At 42.8% G+C, this 17,188-nt stretch overlaps 1 long non-coding RNA gene across 2 annotated transcripts; it reads right to left on the minus strand.

Moving 5' to 3' along the window:
- Positions 1 to 5,324: 5,324 nt before the first annotated feature.
- LOC115250749 (uncharacterized) lies at positions 5,325 to 15,242 on the minus strand. Of its 2 annotated transcripts, none has more exons than XR_003889331.1 (3): positions 15,153 to 15,242; positions 14,544 to 14,589; positions 5,325 to 5,360 (listed from the first exon to the last, which is right to left on the minus strand). It is a non-coding gene; the product is annotated as an uncharacterized lncRNA (long non-coding RNA). The 2 variants fall into 2 exon arrangements; XR_003889332.1 differs by lacking the exon at positions 5,325 to 5,360 and adding an exon at positions 13,798 to 13,897 and having other exon boundaries at positions 15,153 to 15,222.
- Between the last annotated feature and the right edge of the window lie 1,946 nt (positions 15,243 to 17,188).

Below are 17,188 nucleotides of genomic sequence, written 5' to 3' on the forward strand. Positions count from 1 at the left end.
GCCTTAGCAACACATCTGTCATTCTGACGTGCGCTAGCATGGTCTGAACTGTCAGTTTCTAATCCATCTGTGCTCTGCAGGGACAGTTGGCTGCCAACTGAATCATTGCTAAGCTTTTGGAGAAGCCCACTGAAGGGCGTGCTTGCCAAACTTGATAGAATATCTATTTTTTTTAAAGATCTTCAACAATAGGACGTTTAAGATGGTATGTTGACATGTGATTTTTTTTTTTGGGAGCAAGATCAGATGCTTGTGCCATTTACTTTGATCTTGCCCAGTGATCAGGAGTCCATGGAGCAGCGGTAACTTTAATCCTAACCAGCAAAGGCAGAATAAGGCCACTGACTTTGATCTTCCTCATGCAAAAAACAGTAATTTTCCACAGCAGTGCCACCATGCTGGTAATATTGGATTAAAAACTTCCTCTTTTCTTTTGCTGTCCACTCGTGTATGCCCTAGGGCGTGGATAAGGTCTATTGGGGATGCATGGATGTCCTGCTCAAAAGAGATATACGAAGACAGAGAAAAGCAATTTTGTCATCTTTACAGTCACATCAGAATACAAATTCATGAAGTTTAACTGTTTGTGTCACGGACGGGTTGATTAGGACCCGAACACAGGCCAGGACACAGTGGTAAAATGATCAAACAGCTTTATTTACAGGGGGAAGGGGGCACACAAAGAACATTCAATTCAATCTTTATTTATATGGCACTTTTCATACACTAGGTAGCACAAAGTGCCTCACAAAGCATAAAAACAGCAAAGAGAAACAAGAGAATCAAGAAAAAGGACACACACACACACACACACACGCAAGCTGAGACATGGCTGGGCACCGAGACCTGAGGCGAAGGAGACGCCACCTTTGGAGGCCCACCAGGCCGAGGGAGGTCACGGTCCGTGACCACAGGTGGTACCGCCACAAAGACCACCCCGACCCAGACAGACCGGAGGCTCCACACCAAAGCACAGAGCCCCCTAACCACCCAGGCCAGAGTCGACAATGGGACAGCACCCCCACGGTAGACCGGAAACATCTCCCAGCCTGGCAGGCCCACATGAGGAAACACCATGAGGAACACACAAGGGCAGCCCTCCAGGACTGGGGAGCACCCAGGGAACAGGGGCGGCCCTCCAGGAGACACGAAGCTGGAGCGGCCCCCCAGGAAACACAGAACACGACGAGGAAGACGAACAGACACGCTGACAAGACAAACAGACAACCTCACAACACAAACAGACACCCTGGCACTGACAGGCAGGCGCAGCCTGCTTAAATAGGCAGCCCGATGTAAATTGCCTACAGGTGTTCCTGCCAGCAGTGCCAGCTGCCACCAATTGTGCCCCACACCACCCCCTGCAGGACAAAGACCGACACAACTCAGAAACCCTGACAGTTTGTTGGTACCATTATCAGGATCCTGATGTTCATGTCTGTGCTTTAAGTAGGTTTATGTTAAAGAAGTGATGGACTGTGAATCAGGTCCTTCACAAACATCTTGTCAAGTCCGGATGAAGAGGGAGTGTTTCACTAAAGAAGCTCTTCATGCTTCAGTTTATTACCCAGTTTCCCCCGACACACACTTCTCTTTTGTAAAATAGCATCACCCATTGTGCCTACAATAAACAAACTAAACACTATGCACCCCCTGCCAGAGTACAACATTTAAACTTATGATATTTCCATTTTGAAGTGGTTTTAATGTTTGAATAGAGAATTGATTGCTAAATTACTGCTTCTTGTTATGCACGATTACGAGGACATAATGGTTGTGCAATTCAGCGTTAGTACCAGATCTTCAATAACAAAAATTTGTAAGATGCTACAGTTTAGGAGAGGCGGTCTAGAGCCACAATAGAATGAACAGACAGTAGGAGCTGTGTAGATGTGTGACGCTTTTCATATATATACATGGAAAATGACAAAGAGACAGAGAAGAGGCTTAACCCCCTGTCAGTGCTGCTCCACTATGAGCACTCGTCCTTGTTTTGGGGTTATTAAGAGATTTGGGTGGCCAGAGAAATTCAGTCACGCAGGAGAAGACGTGAAAAAGAGTTTAGGAGAGTGAAAGGATATTGTGGTGCCAGGGTTTGAGACAGACGTGGGAGAGATGTGCGACCGAGAAGAGGTCACATTTCATCACTAAGCGCCTTTACGTGCATGCATGAAACATAAAATCCTGCAGTAGTTCAATGATATAAAACACGTGGATGCCTTTGGTCCGGATGTAGCCAGACTAATACTGCCAGATAGTACAGTTGTAAGTCGTCTTCTGAGAGTGCACGGACGGTGAGTTGGCCTGAGCGATGTGTGCATTTTGCTGACCTGGTTCCAGTTTCTTACAGCAGGTTTAGCAAAAACCCTGTTAGTCAGTCTTGAGATGAGGGAAACTCAGCCAGTTTCCTGCAATTCTCAGCCAGTTACCCGGGCAACATACTCTGTGAAACTAACCTGCTCACTGGCAGATTTGCTTTAACTCACCTCAAATTACTCCTGCTCTTAAGCTGACGGCTGCAGACTGAAGGCAGTAGCAGACATGTCGTGTCCGTCCCTTGAAGACCCAGTTGATGTCGAAGAGCTGACACTACTCAAAAAACGTCTGTGGGTAGATGATTATCAGAGCCCGATTGGATGTTTCATCATTCCCTGATGAGTACCTCGGGTTGCCAACTTTATCAAAGGAAAACAGGAGGTGGTCCTTGTAGGTTGTCATTCATTCAGGTCGTGGTCGTGGTTATCCAAAGCTGATCTTGGTGAGCACCGTGCCCTGTTCACACTGCAGCCCCTGTGCAGCAGAGGTCAGAGCCACGACTCAAAACCACCAGGAGAACCTGAAAAGTGAGCTGTTGGGCATCCATTGTCTCACTGCACATGCTTCCATGTTACTTTTCTGGTGATTTACCACATCATCACCTGTAGGAACACATGTAGGAAGGCCAACGTCGTTGCCATGACAACCAAATTGGACGCAAGTGCAGACACAACATATTTAGATTTGATCAATCAATCTTTATTTATATAGCGTCTGTTACAATCAAAATTGTTTCTAGGCGCTTTCCAGAATCCCAGGGCCTGACCCCCAACAAGCAACAGTGGCAAGGAAAAACTCCCCTTTAACAGGAAGAAACCTTGAGCAGGACCAGGCTCATGTACGGGGGCCCTCCTGCTGATGGGGGGCTGGGTAGAGAGAGAGGAGAAGGGGGGAGGACAGGTGGAGGATTGAATAGGTAGCTGTTCTAGCCTTGCGGAGGGCCTTTTTGTAAACTAATAGACAGTCTTTCCAGGCTACATGATAGCTGTCTATTTTACAAGAATGCCACTTCCTTTCCAGTCTTCGCACTTTCTGCTTGAGGGTCCTGATATGTGAATTATACCAGGGGGCACACCTCCTCTGATTTACTATTTTCTTTTTCAGGGGGGCAACAGAATCAAGCGTGATTCTCAGTGAGGTTGCTGCACCTTCAGCAATAGAGTCGACCTCAGCAGGGCTAAGATTCTAATGATTGATCCCTGGGGAAACGCACAGTGGTCCTGGGATCAACGCAGGGATCACTTCCTTAAACTTAGCTACAGCATTATCTGAAAGACGTCTGCTATAGTAAGACTGTGTTCTGAGCATAGAAGAATCCTTAATCATAAATGTAAACGTGATCAAAGAATGATCTGACAGGAGGGGGTTCTGAGGGAACACTGACACATGTTCTACCTCAACACCATAAGTCAGGACTAGCTATAGGGTGTGGTTGAAGCTATGAGTTGGTTGGTTTATCTGCTGGAGGAAACCAACTGACTCAAGTAATGAAATGAAGCCATTTCTAAAGCTGTCATTTACAACATCTAGAATAATCTGGTGGTTTACTTTGAGTTTTATTGTTTCTACATCATAGATCCAAACATAGAATATAAACAATGATTATACTGTAAAATAAAACTAAAAAAAAAAAGACAGGATGTGATGCTGTGGAGGTCAGGATGGAGAGGAGGAGGAGGGCTTTGGGAGCTCTGGAATTGTTGTTTGTTTCCTCTTTTTCCAGAACTTCCATCTCCAGAAGCTTTTTTTCTCCTGCTTCTTTAATACTTGAAGCTGCAGAAAAGAGAGATTGTGTTTTAGATTTCACTGAACATCATCTGAAATCTTCTGGAAGAGGAACAAAGGCAAAAGCATCTCACCTCAAGTTGGAGGATTGCTTCAGAGAGCCTCTGGAGCTCCTCTTTGTTCTCCTCCTCCTCGTGTTGCCTCAAACTTAGGCTCTCCTGGAACCTGTGCTGCAGCTCTTCGTTCTTTTGTGCCCATTTCTGAGCTGTGCTCTCCCACCACTGACAAACATCAGCCACCATCTTGTTAAAGTTTTCTTCTTTAGCCAACAGCTGCTGCTTCATTGACTCTTCTTTTTCCTCGATCTTCTCATCATATTTGTGTCGCTCTTCATCAAGCAGTTTCTTGAACTTTTCTTCTTGTCGAAAGAGCTGCTGCCTCATGGCCTCTTTCTCTTCATTATTCCTCTGCTTCTCTTCCTCCAGCTGCCTCTCAAGTTCCTCCTCGATCACAAGGAGCTTCTGATTCAGACCTTCCTCCTGCTCCATCAGCTCCCTCCTGTATCTCTCCTCTTTCTCCTGCTGCTGACTGTGGAGGGTTTCCTCCAGAGAAGCAAAGTTGAGTTTGCTCTCCTTCAGAGCAGCTTGTGTGCTGTTCAGCAGGGTCAGGGTCTCCACATGGGCCACAGTCCTCATCTGTCGCCTCTTCACAGCCGTGCTGAGCTGCTCCTCCTTCTCAGCCAGGGCTTTTCTGAGCTGCTGGACCTCTTCCCTCCAAGTTTCCGCTGATGATTCCATCGGTTCTTGTTCTGCCTTCAGCTGTTGGATTCCTCTCTGTGCCATTGATGCGTCTGCTGGTCACCAGTGTGGTACAAGAGTGCTGAGCTCCTCAGGCGTGTGCTGAAAGAGGTAGAGCTGATGTGTTTGATCTCCCAGCTCTGATTTCTCCATTGATCTCTTCAGTCATCTGACATGAAAGAACAACTTTGACATCAATGACATAAAGGAAATCAAAGACTAAAATGCCAACTTAAGATCAAAGACGATGATGGCAATCTAAGATCAAAGACAAAAACAACAGCTTGTAGTTGCAGGGTTCTGTTCCCACAGCTGAAGATTCAATCAATAAATCAGTCAATCAACCAATCAATCAATCTTTATTTATATAGCATCTGTTACAATCAAAATTGTTTCTAGGTGCTTTACAGAATCCCAGGGCCCGAGCCCCAACAAACAACAGTGGCAAGAAAACACTCCCCTTTAACAGGAAGAAACCCAGGACCAGGCTCATGTAGGGGGACCCTCCTGCTGATGGGGGGGCTGGGTAGAGAGACAAGAGAAGGGGGGAGGACAGGTAGAGGAGTGAATAGGTAGAGAACATAGAAATACATTAATTATAATAAACTGCCGGTAGAGTTGAGTTGGTCAGTGGGGTCGGAGGTCAGTAGGTCAGCAGGTCAGCATACAACTATGAAGGTGGCGATACTTGATGATGATAAGGTGTCACTAGCTCCTCCAGGTAGGATGGAGCTAGGCCTCTGAGGACCTTGTAGGTCAGAAGAATAATTTTAAAATTATTCTAAATTTAACGGGCAGCCAATGAAGAGACACCAGTACAGGAGTCATGTGATCTCTTTTGTCAGTACCTGTCAGAACTCTGGCTGCAGCATTTTGGATCAACTGAAGGCTTCTTAAAGAGTTGTTTGGGCACCCTGATAATAAAGAATTACAATAGTCCAGCCTGGAAGAAACAAAGGCATGGACTAACTTTTCAGCATCATGCCCCATCAGTAGTTTCCTGATCTTTGTGATGTTCCTCAGGTGAAAAAAGGCACTTCTAGAGACTATTTTAATATGTGAGTTGAAGGAGAGATTTTGGTCAAAAGTTACTCCAAGATTCCTCAGAGAGACTAGATGTTAAGGAGATACCATCTAGAGTGATCATGTGATCTAATCTAATCTGAGGTCCAGCAGAACCAGCATAGAGACCAGTCCATGATCGGAAGCTATGAGAAGATCATTAGTAACTTTAAGAAGTGCTGTTTCTGTGCTGTGATGAGCTCTAAAGCCTGACTGAAACATATCAAACAGGCTGTTCCTCTGCAGGTGCTCCAGTAACTGAGTCACCACAACCTTCTCAAGAACTTTAGAGATAAAAGGAAGGTTGGATATCAGCCTATAGTTTGCTAACACATCAGGATCCAGTGATGGTTTTTTAAGCAATGGCTTAATCACTGCCACCTTACAGTCAGCACATCTGGTGATGGTCCAGTTGTTGGGATGGCCTGGTTAGCTTTTTCTCTGATAGTGATCAAAGAATGGTCTGACAGGAGTGGGTTCTAAGGGAACACTGACACATGTTCTACCTCAACACCAGATCTAGTCAGGACTAGATCTAAGGTGTGGTTGAAGCTATGAGTTGGTTGGTTTATCAACTGACTCAAGTAATGAAATGAAGCCATTTCTAAAGCTGTCATTTATAACATCTACATGGATGTTAAAGTCAATAATAATAATGACTTTATCCATTCTGAGGACCAAGTCAGAGAAGTCAGACAAGAACTCTGAATGTGGCCCAGCAGGGGGCCGATATACAACTACAAACAAAAGTGGCTTTTCTACCTGTATTATTTAAATTGTGGTTATTATAATTACTCCGTTACTGCTAGTGTAAACTTCAAATACAATGAACTTTAACTTTAATAGTAGCCAACAGACAATTGAAGTTTATAAGTTTATAAGTGGAGAGGATTGAACCACGGGGACAAATGACTTAAACAAGCCTCTGACTCCTCTGGAGCCTCTTGTTCCTCTGTGGTTGTCTCCTGGCCCAGGCTGGTTAATGTCAGTGTTTCCTCTCGACTATTGGGAGACATTTCATTGTGCATTTGGATTTGTATGAATCAACACTCACATTTTTCTGCCATTTCCTGGTATTTTCTACACTTCTGTGGTTGTTTTTTGCCACTGCACTTGTCTGGGTAGCATCGCATGCACAAGACGAACTCAGGGTAACTTTGACTCAGGATTGATTGAGCTGCACAACCTACAGTTCAGGTTTTGACTCGGTGTTTGTTCAACCTGCCTTCTGACATGGGCCCCTGGTAGCGCTCGGAAGGAACAGTCAACCAAGTATTTTTGGAAATTTTACTGTCATTTTACAAAATTTCACACCAGTAGAGTGACAAGTGTAGTCCCATTTAAATGCACATGGAAACACTGTATGAACAGGGTTGGGGTTGTGGGGTTGTACAACGAGAAACACTTTTCAAACTCCAACTAGCAGATGGAGTTTCTCATATTTGTGAGTGTTTGTGCATATACAGGCAAATTGTTCCTGACTGCATGTTCCTAAATGCAAATCAAATGTGTTCACCACTTTTGATACGAGAGCCTCAGTGTGGGACTGATTGCAAGTCAAGTTGAGTTAATGAACGTGGAAATGCTTGGAAAAGTGGCTCCCATGTTGTGATCAGATTCTTAGCAGAGTGCTGTTCTCGTCATTACTGAAAATATTTATCACACATTTTTATAGGCTACTCATCAGCTACAATCGATCCTTTAATAAAAGTAGTTATCAAACATCTGTTCAGATGAGCCTTTTTCTAGTTTACCGAACCTAAATTGAGAGGTTTGTGCACTCATGACCTCTCCGTTTTCACTTTAGTCAAGTGGTAGGGAAACAAACTGATAAGGAAATGGAAAAAACAAATAAATAGTGACGCTGATATGAGTGTAATAAGATATACTGTAATTCACAATTGTTTTCATCTCCTTTGGGATACCTCTGCGCTTCGGTCTCTAAATTTTCCTGTTTCTGACTGGTTTAGAACCTTTATTCCCATATTTGTTTTGATAATCATGTATTTAGCCCTTCAAGTTGTACTATGCATTGGTTTATTATGAGGTTTTTGACCTTGAGCACGAGAGGTACGTCTGTCGATTCAAAGATGTCCTTTTGCTTTAATTTGATTGATGATCTGTGTTGCAGTTGTGAACCAAATGTCAATGGAATTTAACCATTATTTTCAGACCTCTGTCATTATGATGCATGCTAACATTTATTGCTGTCTAATTTAGTAGAAAACGTTTTTTCGCCATTGTCCTATGAGTGTCTGAGCCTTTCCAGCCCATCCCCCACTCCCTCGCAGCATATCTGCCATCATCAATCACCGTGGGTGGTTCGGTCCAGGTCCTGCCTTTAAGATGAATGAATCCACTTTTCTTTTAATTTTTGAAATATGATTCACCCCACACCAGATGTAATAAAACAAAAGATAGTGTGTGTGCACAGATAGAAGCGCATGCTTTATTTCTCAGTCTGTGGGACGAATTTATAGGAGCATTTGCAAACAGCCTTTTGAGCAGCGTCTCGATGACGTGCCTCGCCTGTTTTTATTCTTCAGTGGAGCCAGATTGGCAAATGGCAAGAGGCAATTTCTTTGTGACCAGCAGGTAGTTGGGTTAATTGCCCACGATGCTGGTTGGAAAGAAAACTCCTTTCTGAGGGTGGAGAGTCTTCTGCAGCAGAAGTCGGATAAAGAACAGCAGTAAGCATATTGTCATCTCCCACCCCACCACCCTAATCAGTACTGCTCTACACTCCCATTGTTCAGCTGAACTGGCTCACTTCCCAGAGGAATTCAATCGTTCCCTTTCCCTCTCTCTTCTTTTTTCTTCTTCCCCAGTACCACCCACATCCTCTTTTTACAACCCCTTTCATCACTGAATTCCCTTTTTTTTTGCCCTTGCCGATATTGTTCGATCTCTATCCCTCCTCCATGTTTAGCATTAAACCCCTCTTTCTCCAGCTCCGTCACCCAATCTTTCTTTCTGCTTGCTAATTTTCTTCCTCAGGTCTCTCTGCCCAACCTTGCCCCGGCTCTTTTCCCTTCTATTTCTGCACCTTTCTGTCTTATCCCCTATTGTTTCCAAAAGAGTGGAATATTGACCCGAACACACGCAGGGTTTGAGTGATTCTTAAGCTGCTCTAATGGATCAGCAGGCCTCAGTCCATTGTCACAGAAACTGCAGGAAAAGACTTGATTTCCAAAGGCTTATCCCATCGGCCATCCCAGTGCTGTATCCACGAAAAGATGCTGCGAGGTTTGAATGGAAGGTCATGGGTTTTGTCTGCACTGAACACTCTACGAGGTCAGAGGAAATGCTCAGATCAAACAAACGTGGGTGGCAGGCTGGAGGCAGTGTGGTAATTAAGTAGTTTTGTTCATGGTAGAGAAAGTTGGAGTGTTTCATAATGGCAGTCAAAGAAAACGTTTGATATAATAAACTTGATGTTAAAGGAAAAAGTAACGAGATCTTGTCAAGCAATTAATGATTAAAATCTGAATCATAGCTGGTCCTTCAGTCGTTGTCTTCTCCTTCCTGCTCCTTGACTGTTTTGCAGAGTTTAAGTGGAAAAGGCCACAAACATGAATGTTTCTATGCTTGACGAATAAAGCACGCCACAGAGGCAGAAAGAAAATGGCTTTTTTTTTCTTTTTTGCCTTTTAAAAACCAGACCGAACGATTCTGCGAATCAACGGCCGTTCAGAAAAGTTGTTGGAAACTATTTTCCTGTTTTCTTTGAACCCATTACAGGTGGAGGGAGGACAGTTAGTACGATGTAAAACTGTTGTTGTCCTAAAACTAGACATACAGGAGTAATGAAAGTATCACATGATTGTCTGTCGGCCAGTTTGGCGTGTACTCTGCTGTGGAGAAGCATCTCTTTACTTGTCATGGGTTCTACGGTGTCACTAAAAACCGTCAGCGGTGACTGTCATTCCGGCTGTGGAGAACATGATTTGTCCTCGCAGGGCGCAGCCCGACTGTCAGAGATGCATCAGAAAGGGATTGTGTAGCTCTGACGGGGACACAGAGGATAGAGACATGCTTGAAAGGTTGAGGTATTGGATTTTACTTCCTGACAGCTGAGTGACCTTTTGGCTCTCAAGGGGCCAGGAGACAGAGATGGATTTTGCAGTCGTCTGGCTTTCTCAGTGCTGCTCCCTCCACAGGGTTAAGAATTAATGCTTCTCACTACCTCTCTGCTTAGCAAGGAGAGCTATGTTTGGCTGTGTCAGTAACAAATAGGGTCGAAGATCCTTACAACTGGATTTTCTAATGAGAATGTGAACAATTAATGCGTAATAGTGCAAATTAGCTCAGCGAGTCATTTTAGTAATTGGTCCGGCAGCAACTTGTCCTTGTTCAGGACAGGTCACAAAAGAGGGCAGCACCCAGTTTTTACTGGTATCCTGTTCCTTTCTTTACACCTCAGAATAACTTGTGTTCATAAATATATGCAGCATGACAGGCCCCACTCTAATGCATGGAATACCAATGAGACTTGTCTTGGCTCAGACGGAAAGGCACCCCCCTCACCCTTTCTTTTTTTGGTGCCTCTGGGCAGAATTCACAATTTCACATTGCCTTGCAGTGGCATTCACGTGAAAGTTACAAATCACAGTTTCATCCGGCGCTGCTACTAACTCCCCACATGATCACTGGGATAAGATAAGAAACCAGCTCAATGAGCAGACTAGTTTATGTCTGCTGTAACGCTTCTTTCCTGACACCATTGGAGCTCGGGGAAGTTTGGTTTTTCCCTTTTGTTTTTGTTTGTTTTTCTTCCATACAGCTCACTGAACCCAGTCCATATAACCCTGCCCTGCTTTGCTCTGCAGAGGCATCATACAGTAGTCGCGAACCACTAGTCTAGACCAAAGGCTGGAAATGATAGACTTGAAAGGACAGCAAGTGCTTTTGGGCTCCATCTATCTTTCAGAGCATTGCATGCAGTGTCCAAGGTCGTGGCAGCGTGTGTCTATGCTCTGTTACTCCAGCTAGCCAATGAGCCGTCTCCACCAAGAGCCTCATTGATTCCTTTTTCATGCTTTATAAAAACAAAGTTGCGTATAATGTCGTCCTGACAGTTCAACTGTTATCTCGGCAAGAAAACTATCGGAATGCAGCTAAATCTGTTTTGTTATGCATTGAATTGCTGTGCACTTTTATTTTCAACCACGATGGACCAGGGAAAAAAAACTTGATTCTTCCAAGCTGACAGCAATTCCTGAAATCCATCAGTATCTGTGTCTCTGCATCCTGCTCATTGCTTCCTGAAAGAACAGATTTGGTGCTATTTTTTGAGTCCACACAAAGAGATTATAATTTTGGAATGGATCACAATATGTATTATTGAGGTGGGTTTAGCCGCTGTTTCTTAGACTGTGTTAAATTGGACATTGGTCACGGGCTGTTTTCAGCAGTGGATTAAGACACATTTGTGCCTTGCCTCTTCTGAACCTTTTAGACTGAAGAAATGATGTGTAACTTTGGGGAAAACTGTTTGGCACCTCAATAAAATAATGTGTAGGTTTTTTAAGGTTCAGAAGCTTTATCTAGTTCATTCCAGCCACTGTTTCAAGATAATACACTCGAATTGATGGCAGAGACCTATCTTTATGACAAAATTGAAAATAAACTTACTTCAGTTGCTCTTCAATCCACCTCTGTGCTCAAAGAGCATCAGTTTTTTTCTTCTCCTGTATATTTCCACTAGGTTTCACTGAAATAAATCCAATTTGGCAATCAAACCAACCAGTTGACAGAATTCGCAGCCCAAGAAATTCAGCTTTGTTACAGCCCTCAAACAGATAAAATATGCTATGTTGTTATTCCCTTTTTCCCCACCACTGTCTTCATTTGCAACTTTAATGTCTATGGCGTAATGACTTTTTAAAGCTAAGGAGCAGCTGGTACATGACTGTTGCAGGCTCCCAGTAAAACGTCAAAATGCCACCACACCCGCTAAATAACCTGCAACCCCTCGGTGACCTCTTTCTCCCTGCAGCTTAAATGGCCCCATTACTCCAAGGAACCTGTCCAATGAAAGGTTAATAAGAGGCGGCAGGAGAACTGATGGGGTGTGTGGAAAGAGAAAAGGGTGCGATTTTGTGCTTTGGGTTGTTCAGGTAGGTCTGGTATTAGGTGGAGTCCCAGGTCCCACAGGTTTGGAGGGTTTGGCTCAGGAACCAGTCGGCCTCATCTTCTTTAGCTCTGCAGGAGCCCATCTGTTCATTCTGGCTCCGTCATATGTTCTTTCATATTATCACATCTTTCCTGCTTTCAGATTTTTTTTGTGTCAGACATATATTGTATTTGTGGGTTATTACTTATCATTCATCGATGTCCCACTGAGCTGTGAACTAGAGCCAACCTTTATGCTTATACGGCAGCTTTCTGTTTAATAACTAATGTAGAAATCATGAATAAGTCATGCACCACATATTAGCTGACATGTGTCTTCTCCCTTTAGAACAAAGTCTAAAGTCTTACATGCATGGCTTCAGAACAGTTGATAGAGATGTAAATCACTAGAGGTGATCTGCAAGACTGTTTTATCTTGCGTCACCTCACTGGTGAAGTATTACCTTCTACAAAATCCATGTAGAGGAGAGGTTAAACTTCTCAAAGAAAAAGAAAGTCTAGAAAACAGCATGCAAACCACTAACAGTGAGAACAGGAATCGTTTCACTGGTCTGGGTCTTACACCCAGCATGAGCTGACTGATCCAGGATCTGTTATCTTGCTAACAACAAAGGACACATGTCTGTGTTCGGTACCGATGTCGCCAGAGTACGTAATAAAAGCAGTGGGTACACTCTGGTGAAAAACAGGAGGAGCAATACGTTACTAAAGGATTTTCATAATGTAAATAAGGTCAATATTCTAACAATCAGGTGACTCCACAAGTGCACTGCCGAAGTGTTTTAATGAGAGAAAAAAGCCCTTTGCAGTTGAGTTGTGTGTGGAACACAATTGCAAGAGAAAACTGTCTATGTAAAAACCCCTTGATTTAATTTTTTTCAGAGTAGACTCTCACATGACAAATGGGGCTGTCTTTGTCTCCTGAACTCTCCTTTGTGACAATTTTTTTTTCTGCCCGAAGCCCTGAAACATCCGTAATTACATTTCCCCATCTGTCTGCTGGCACAATCCCCCATACATCACCATCACAACAATTCCATTAACTCCCGCTGCGTTAAATAAAAAGGGAGAAGAAAAGGGGGCTGCAGCCATAAACAAATAAGAGATGATGCTTTTCAGTCATTTGGAGGCAACGTGTGATGAGGTTAATCCTGCAAAGCCGTTTGTTTCATTTGTTAAAAAAAAAAAAGATTCTATCATTGGGAGGAAAGAGGTTGTGTTTCAACTACCCCCCCGTCTTTGTGTCTATGCCCTTGGCACCAGTAAAACTCCTCCGCAAGATGCGAAAGTGTAAAGAAGCAGCCACATGGGAAGTAATTACAGGGAGCTTAAAGCTGTGAAGTCTTCAATTGAGGAGGAAAAAAACTGTTGATTGAACGACAGAGCTGATAACGACCAAACACTGTCTGAGGCACTGAGGGGAATGTGTTGACAGGTATCGGCTGGGTTTTTAAAGCACTGCTAAGCCAGCATGGCTGTAGATGCATGCAAATAACATGTGTGTGCATGTGGCCACTTTCTCCTCATAGATCATGTTCAATAGATGAAGTTCTACTTCTTTTTCATGTCTTGACACAATGAATGAAAAGAAAGTGACTTCCACGCAATGGTCCTGCTCAAGGTTTCTTCCTGTTTTTCTTCCACCGTTGCTTGCTCAGGGGTCAGGCTCTGGGTCTCTGCATGGCGTTACAGACGGTATATTTACGCAGTGCATTTTCCCTGTTTAATGCTCACATTAATACAGTAGTCTAGTAAAAGTGCTGCAGAACATTGTGCATTTCCGAGAGTACAGTTATTTTGGTGTGCTCTTGTGGTGGATTGAGCCTTGACCAGGAGTCTTAAGGTCATTTTAACCATGGACGCTGTGGGCAAAGTGAAATATTACATTTTAGTGTCCGCAGTCCTGCAAAGGTTTTTGAATTCAACATTTTTTGTTAGGGGAAGATGCCTTTTTTTTATCCTTCTTGACACACAATCTTCTCCCAGCATATAGAGTATACAGATATATATAGATTTCAAATCCAATTGAGAGCAACATCTTTAAAGCTGATTTTTTTATATTTTTTTTAAGGCATCCCATTTAAAAAAAAAAAAATCCTGTTATTATTGCAGCGTAAATTACAACCCTGAAAAGATGCTCAAAGCAGGTATTTCTCAGAAGCAAAGAAATCCTCCAGTGAATCACCAATGCACCCCCTTAAAAATTCACACACACACATACACACACACATACACACACACATACACACACACACACACACACACATACACATACACACACATACACATACACACACACACACATACACATACACACACACACACACTCTGCCTGGAGATGCTTGGTTTAACAGAATGTGCTTCAGACAAGAAAGACGGATACAAATTGGAGACTGATGTACAGTCAAAACTAAAAATCAATAATGAAGAATCAAATTCCCAAACAAAATGAGACGTGACAGGTTGATGTATCGACGTGACAACGGTAGCGTGACGACTGCTACTCACTGAGAGCACGAGGAAACCTGATGTGCCATCAGCACCCGAGGACCAGCTGATAAAGAGAATGCAGCATTAGTTTCAGACTGGTCAGATCAGTGATGATGGTTTATCTCTGCAAGTGTTATGTAGACCAAATACATATATTAAGCACTCCTGTATACTGTATGTAGAGAAGTTTAAGCACCTCTGTTCTATCCTTATCTGTTCACTGGCTGTTGGAATTGTACAGTGGTCGAGTAATTAGCTCCTCTAAATGCTCTCCTTTTGTAATATTTATAAGCTAGAAAGACTCCAAGATGAGCAACCATCATTGTAGTAGGTGCTAAATATAAACAAAACGAATCACAGCCTTCCGATTTAGACAAAAGGAACAATTTTAAGAATCCTTGAAGGCTGTGAACCTGATTGGGGAAGTCAAGAATGTGACGTTTGTTTCAGTGTGATGAAATAGATTTTAAAAAATCACATTGCACCAGGCATTTTTCTGTGACGTTGTGGTTCATGCTGTTTTTTTTCTGTTTTTATTTGTGGTCTCTTTCCCCTCGTTCCTCTCTTTCAGGGCAGAGCTCCTGTTGCTAGTTTGCGAATTACTCAGCCTCAGTTACTTAAACCTACCTGCGACTTCACTCCTTGCCAGATGGTCCTTATTGTCAACACGTGAATCAAGCCTCAGTCTCCAGTGTTCCCAGCTCTCCCGAGTTCCGGGTTGTTCTCCTGTGGACTTTGCCTTCAATTCATTCCTCTAAACTGGTCTGCCAGTGGCCGGAAAAGTTGTTTTTCCCTTTTGGAAGTTAATTAATGAATTAATTTTGTACCGAACCAGTCTCTGCATTTTGGGATCCAAGTGAAGTTTTGAGTGAACACACCATAAAACACTATATGGTGTTCTAAGATTAGTGACACTAATAAATATAACTGGACCCATTTTAATAAGTTATTAAATGATAGTCTGGAAATGGGCAAATGTCCACGTTCCATCTAAACTTTGTCCAAAAAAAAATTCCAGAGTGATTTTCAGTCATTCTTTATTAACACCTTCACAGTTGATTTTGATTTTGTTTTTTGTCTTTTATAGCTTTAGCAATGTGTCTCAACTGTTTTAAACAATGGCTGCATCATGCGAGGTAACAAAAAGTACTTAAGTTGTTCCATTTCCCTGCTGCTCATTTCAGAGTAGATTAATGCATTTAGTTCAATCAAAAGCTAAAGTACCTTTCTTAAACTCAGCGCAGCATCAAAACTACTGTCTCATTGTGAGAGTGACCCTCACTGTCCCTAAATGGTCAGCTTTACTGGCTTCTTGTGAATACTTTACTGTGAACACCTTCACAGAACATCACCCTCTTTCACAAATCCTGCTTTGTGAGCTAAAAGAGTAAATGGATTCCGAGTCAGCATATAGGGGTGAGGAGATACACCTTGATTGTGTCTAATCGAGTGGATACCACCGTCTCTTTGTCTGTGGACAGCTACTTTTGTCAAGGCGGTACAAAATCATTACTTCAGATATTTAAATTATATGAATTATGGTGTTAAAATGGTCTGAAAATTGCATTTGTGCAGCACTTATTTCAGGAAAGAGTTTGTTTGCCATTCTTCCCCCCCAGCATTGATCCGCTTTATTAAGTAGGGAGGTGGCCAAGTGTATAAATGGGGATGAGCTGAGGCTCAGTCCTCTCTGTTACCTGTCTGCTGATGTGCACAGGAGTCGGCTAACGACTCTCTCTGAGGAGAATGTGTTGGTCTCCACTGTCATTGTTCACTTTGAATCACTTGGGTGGATAAATGTTGTTAAACTTCGATGTGTCTTGCCATCCATTCCACGTCAGCCCGGGTCAAAAGGTGTTATGTTATCCATACCCATGGCAGAGGAGTGACAATTCTAAAAGGTAACAAGGAGCCAGCTGCAGCTATACACATCTGAAATGCCTTTTTTCAGCGTATTGATTCCAATTATCTACGTAATGAATGTAACACACACATTGACGCACACATTGAAATGAATATTTATTGATTTTTGTGTCAAAGATGAAATGGCAGCTGAAATTGCCTTCCTTTCTACAGTTTTATAAAAGTATTGGGTCACTTTGACATTGTTGGCTGCGACCTCTTGACATCCCTGACATATTAGGCCATTAGAACCTGTTTCAGAGGCTGTTATTCCCGCTGTGGCTAATTAATTTCACTGATTAGCTATTTTATTTCAAATACAAAATGGCTGTTTGTTTTAATTTATAGAGCCTCTCTTACATCCCTGCATGGTAGATGTGAAATTAATGAGCTTTGATTTTAAAGAATTGTTGTTGTTTTTTCTAGCAAAATATCTTCATTATAAACTGCCTGGCCAAAAAAGGTGCCCACTGGATTTAAATAAGCAAATAGGTAACACAAACCTATTATCTTTCAACTGGAAAAAAGTATTTTAACCCCAAATGATGCAATGAGTAGCTTCTCCGTCCTTAAACAACCATGTTGAAGGACACATCCCGTGGTCATTGGAAAAATGTTTGAGAAAGGTCAAATCATTGGCTGCATGAAGCAGAGAAAACCTCTAAAGGAGACTGCAGAAACTACTGGGTTGAGAACTGTCCAACCCATTATTGAAAGGTTGAAAGATGGTGGGGAAGCACCGTCTTTGAGGTAAAAATGTG

The sequence above is a fragment of the Takifugu rubripes genome, chromosome 8, assembly GCF_901000725.2.
Source record: "Takifugu rubripes chromosome 8, fTakRub1.2, whole genome shotgun sequence".
Taxonomy (NCBI): Eukaryota; Metazoa; Chordata; class Actinopteri; order Tetraodontiformes; family Tetraodontidae; genus Takifugu; species Takifugu rubripes.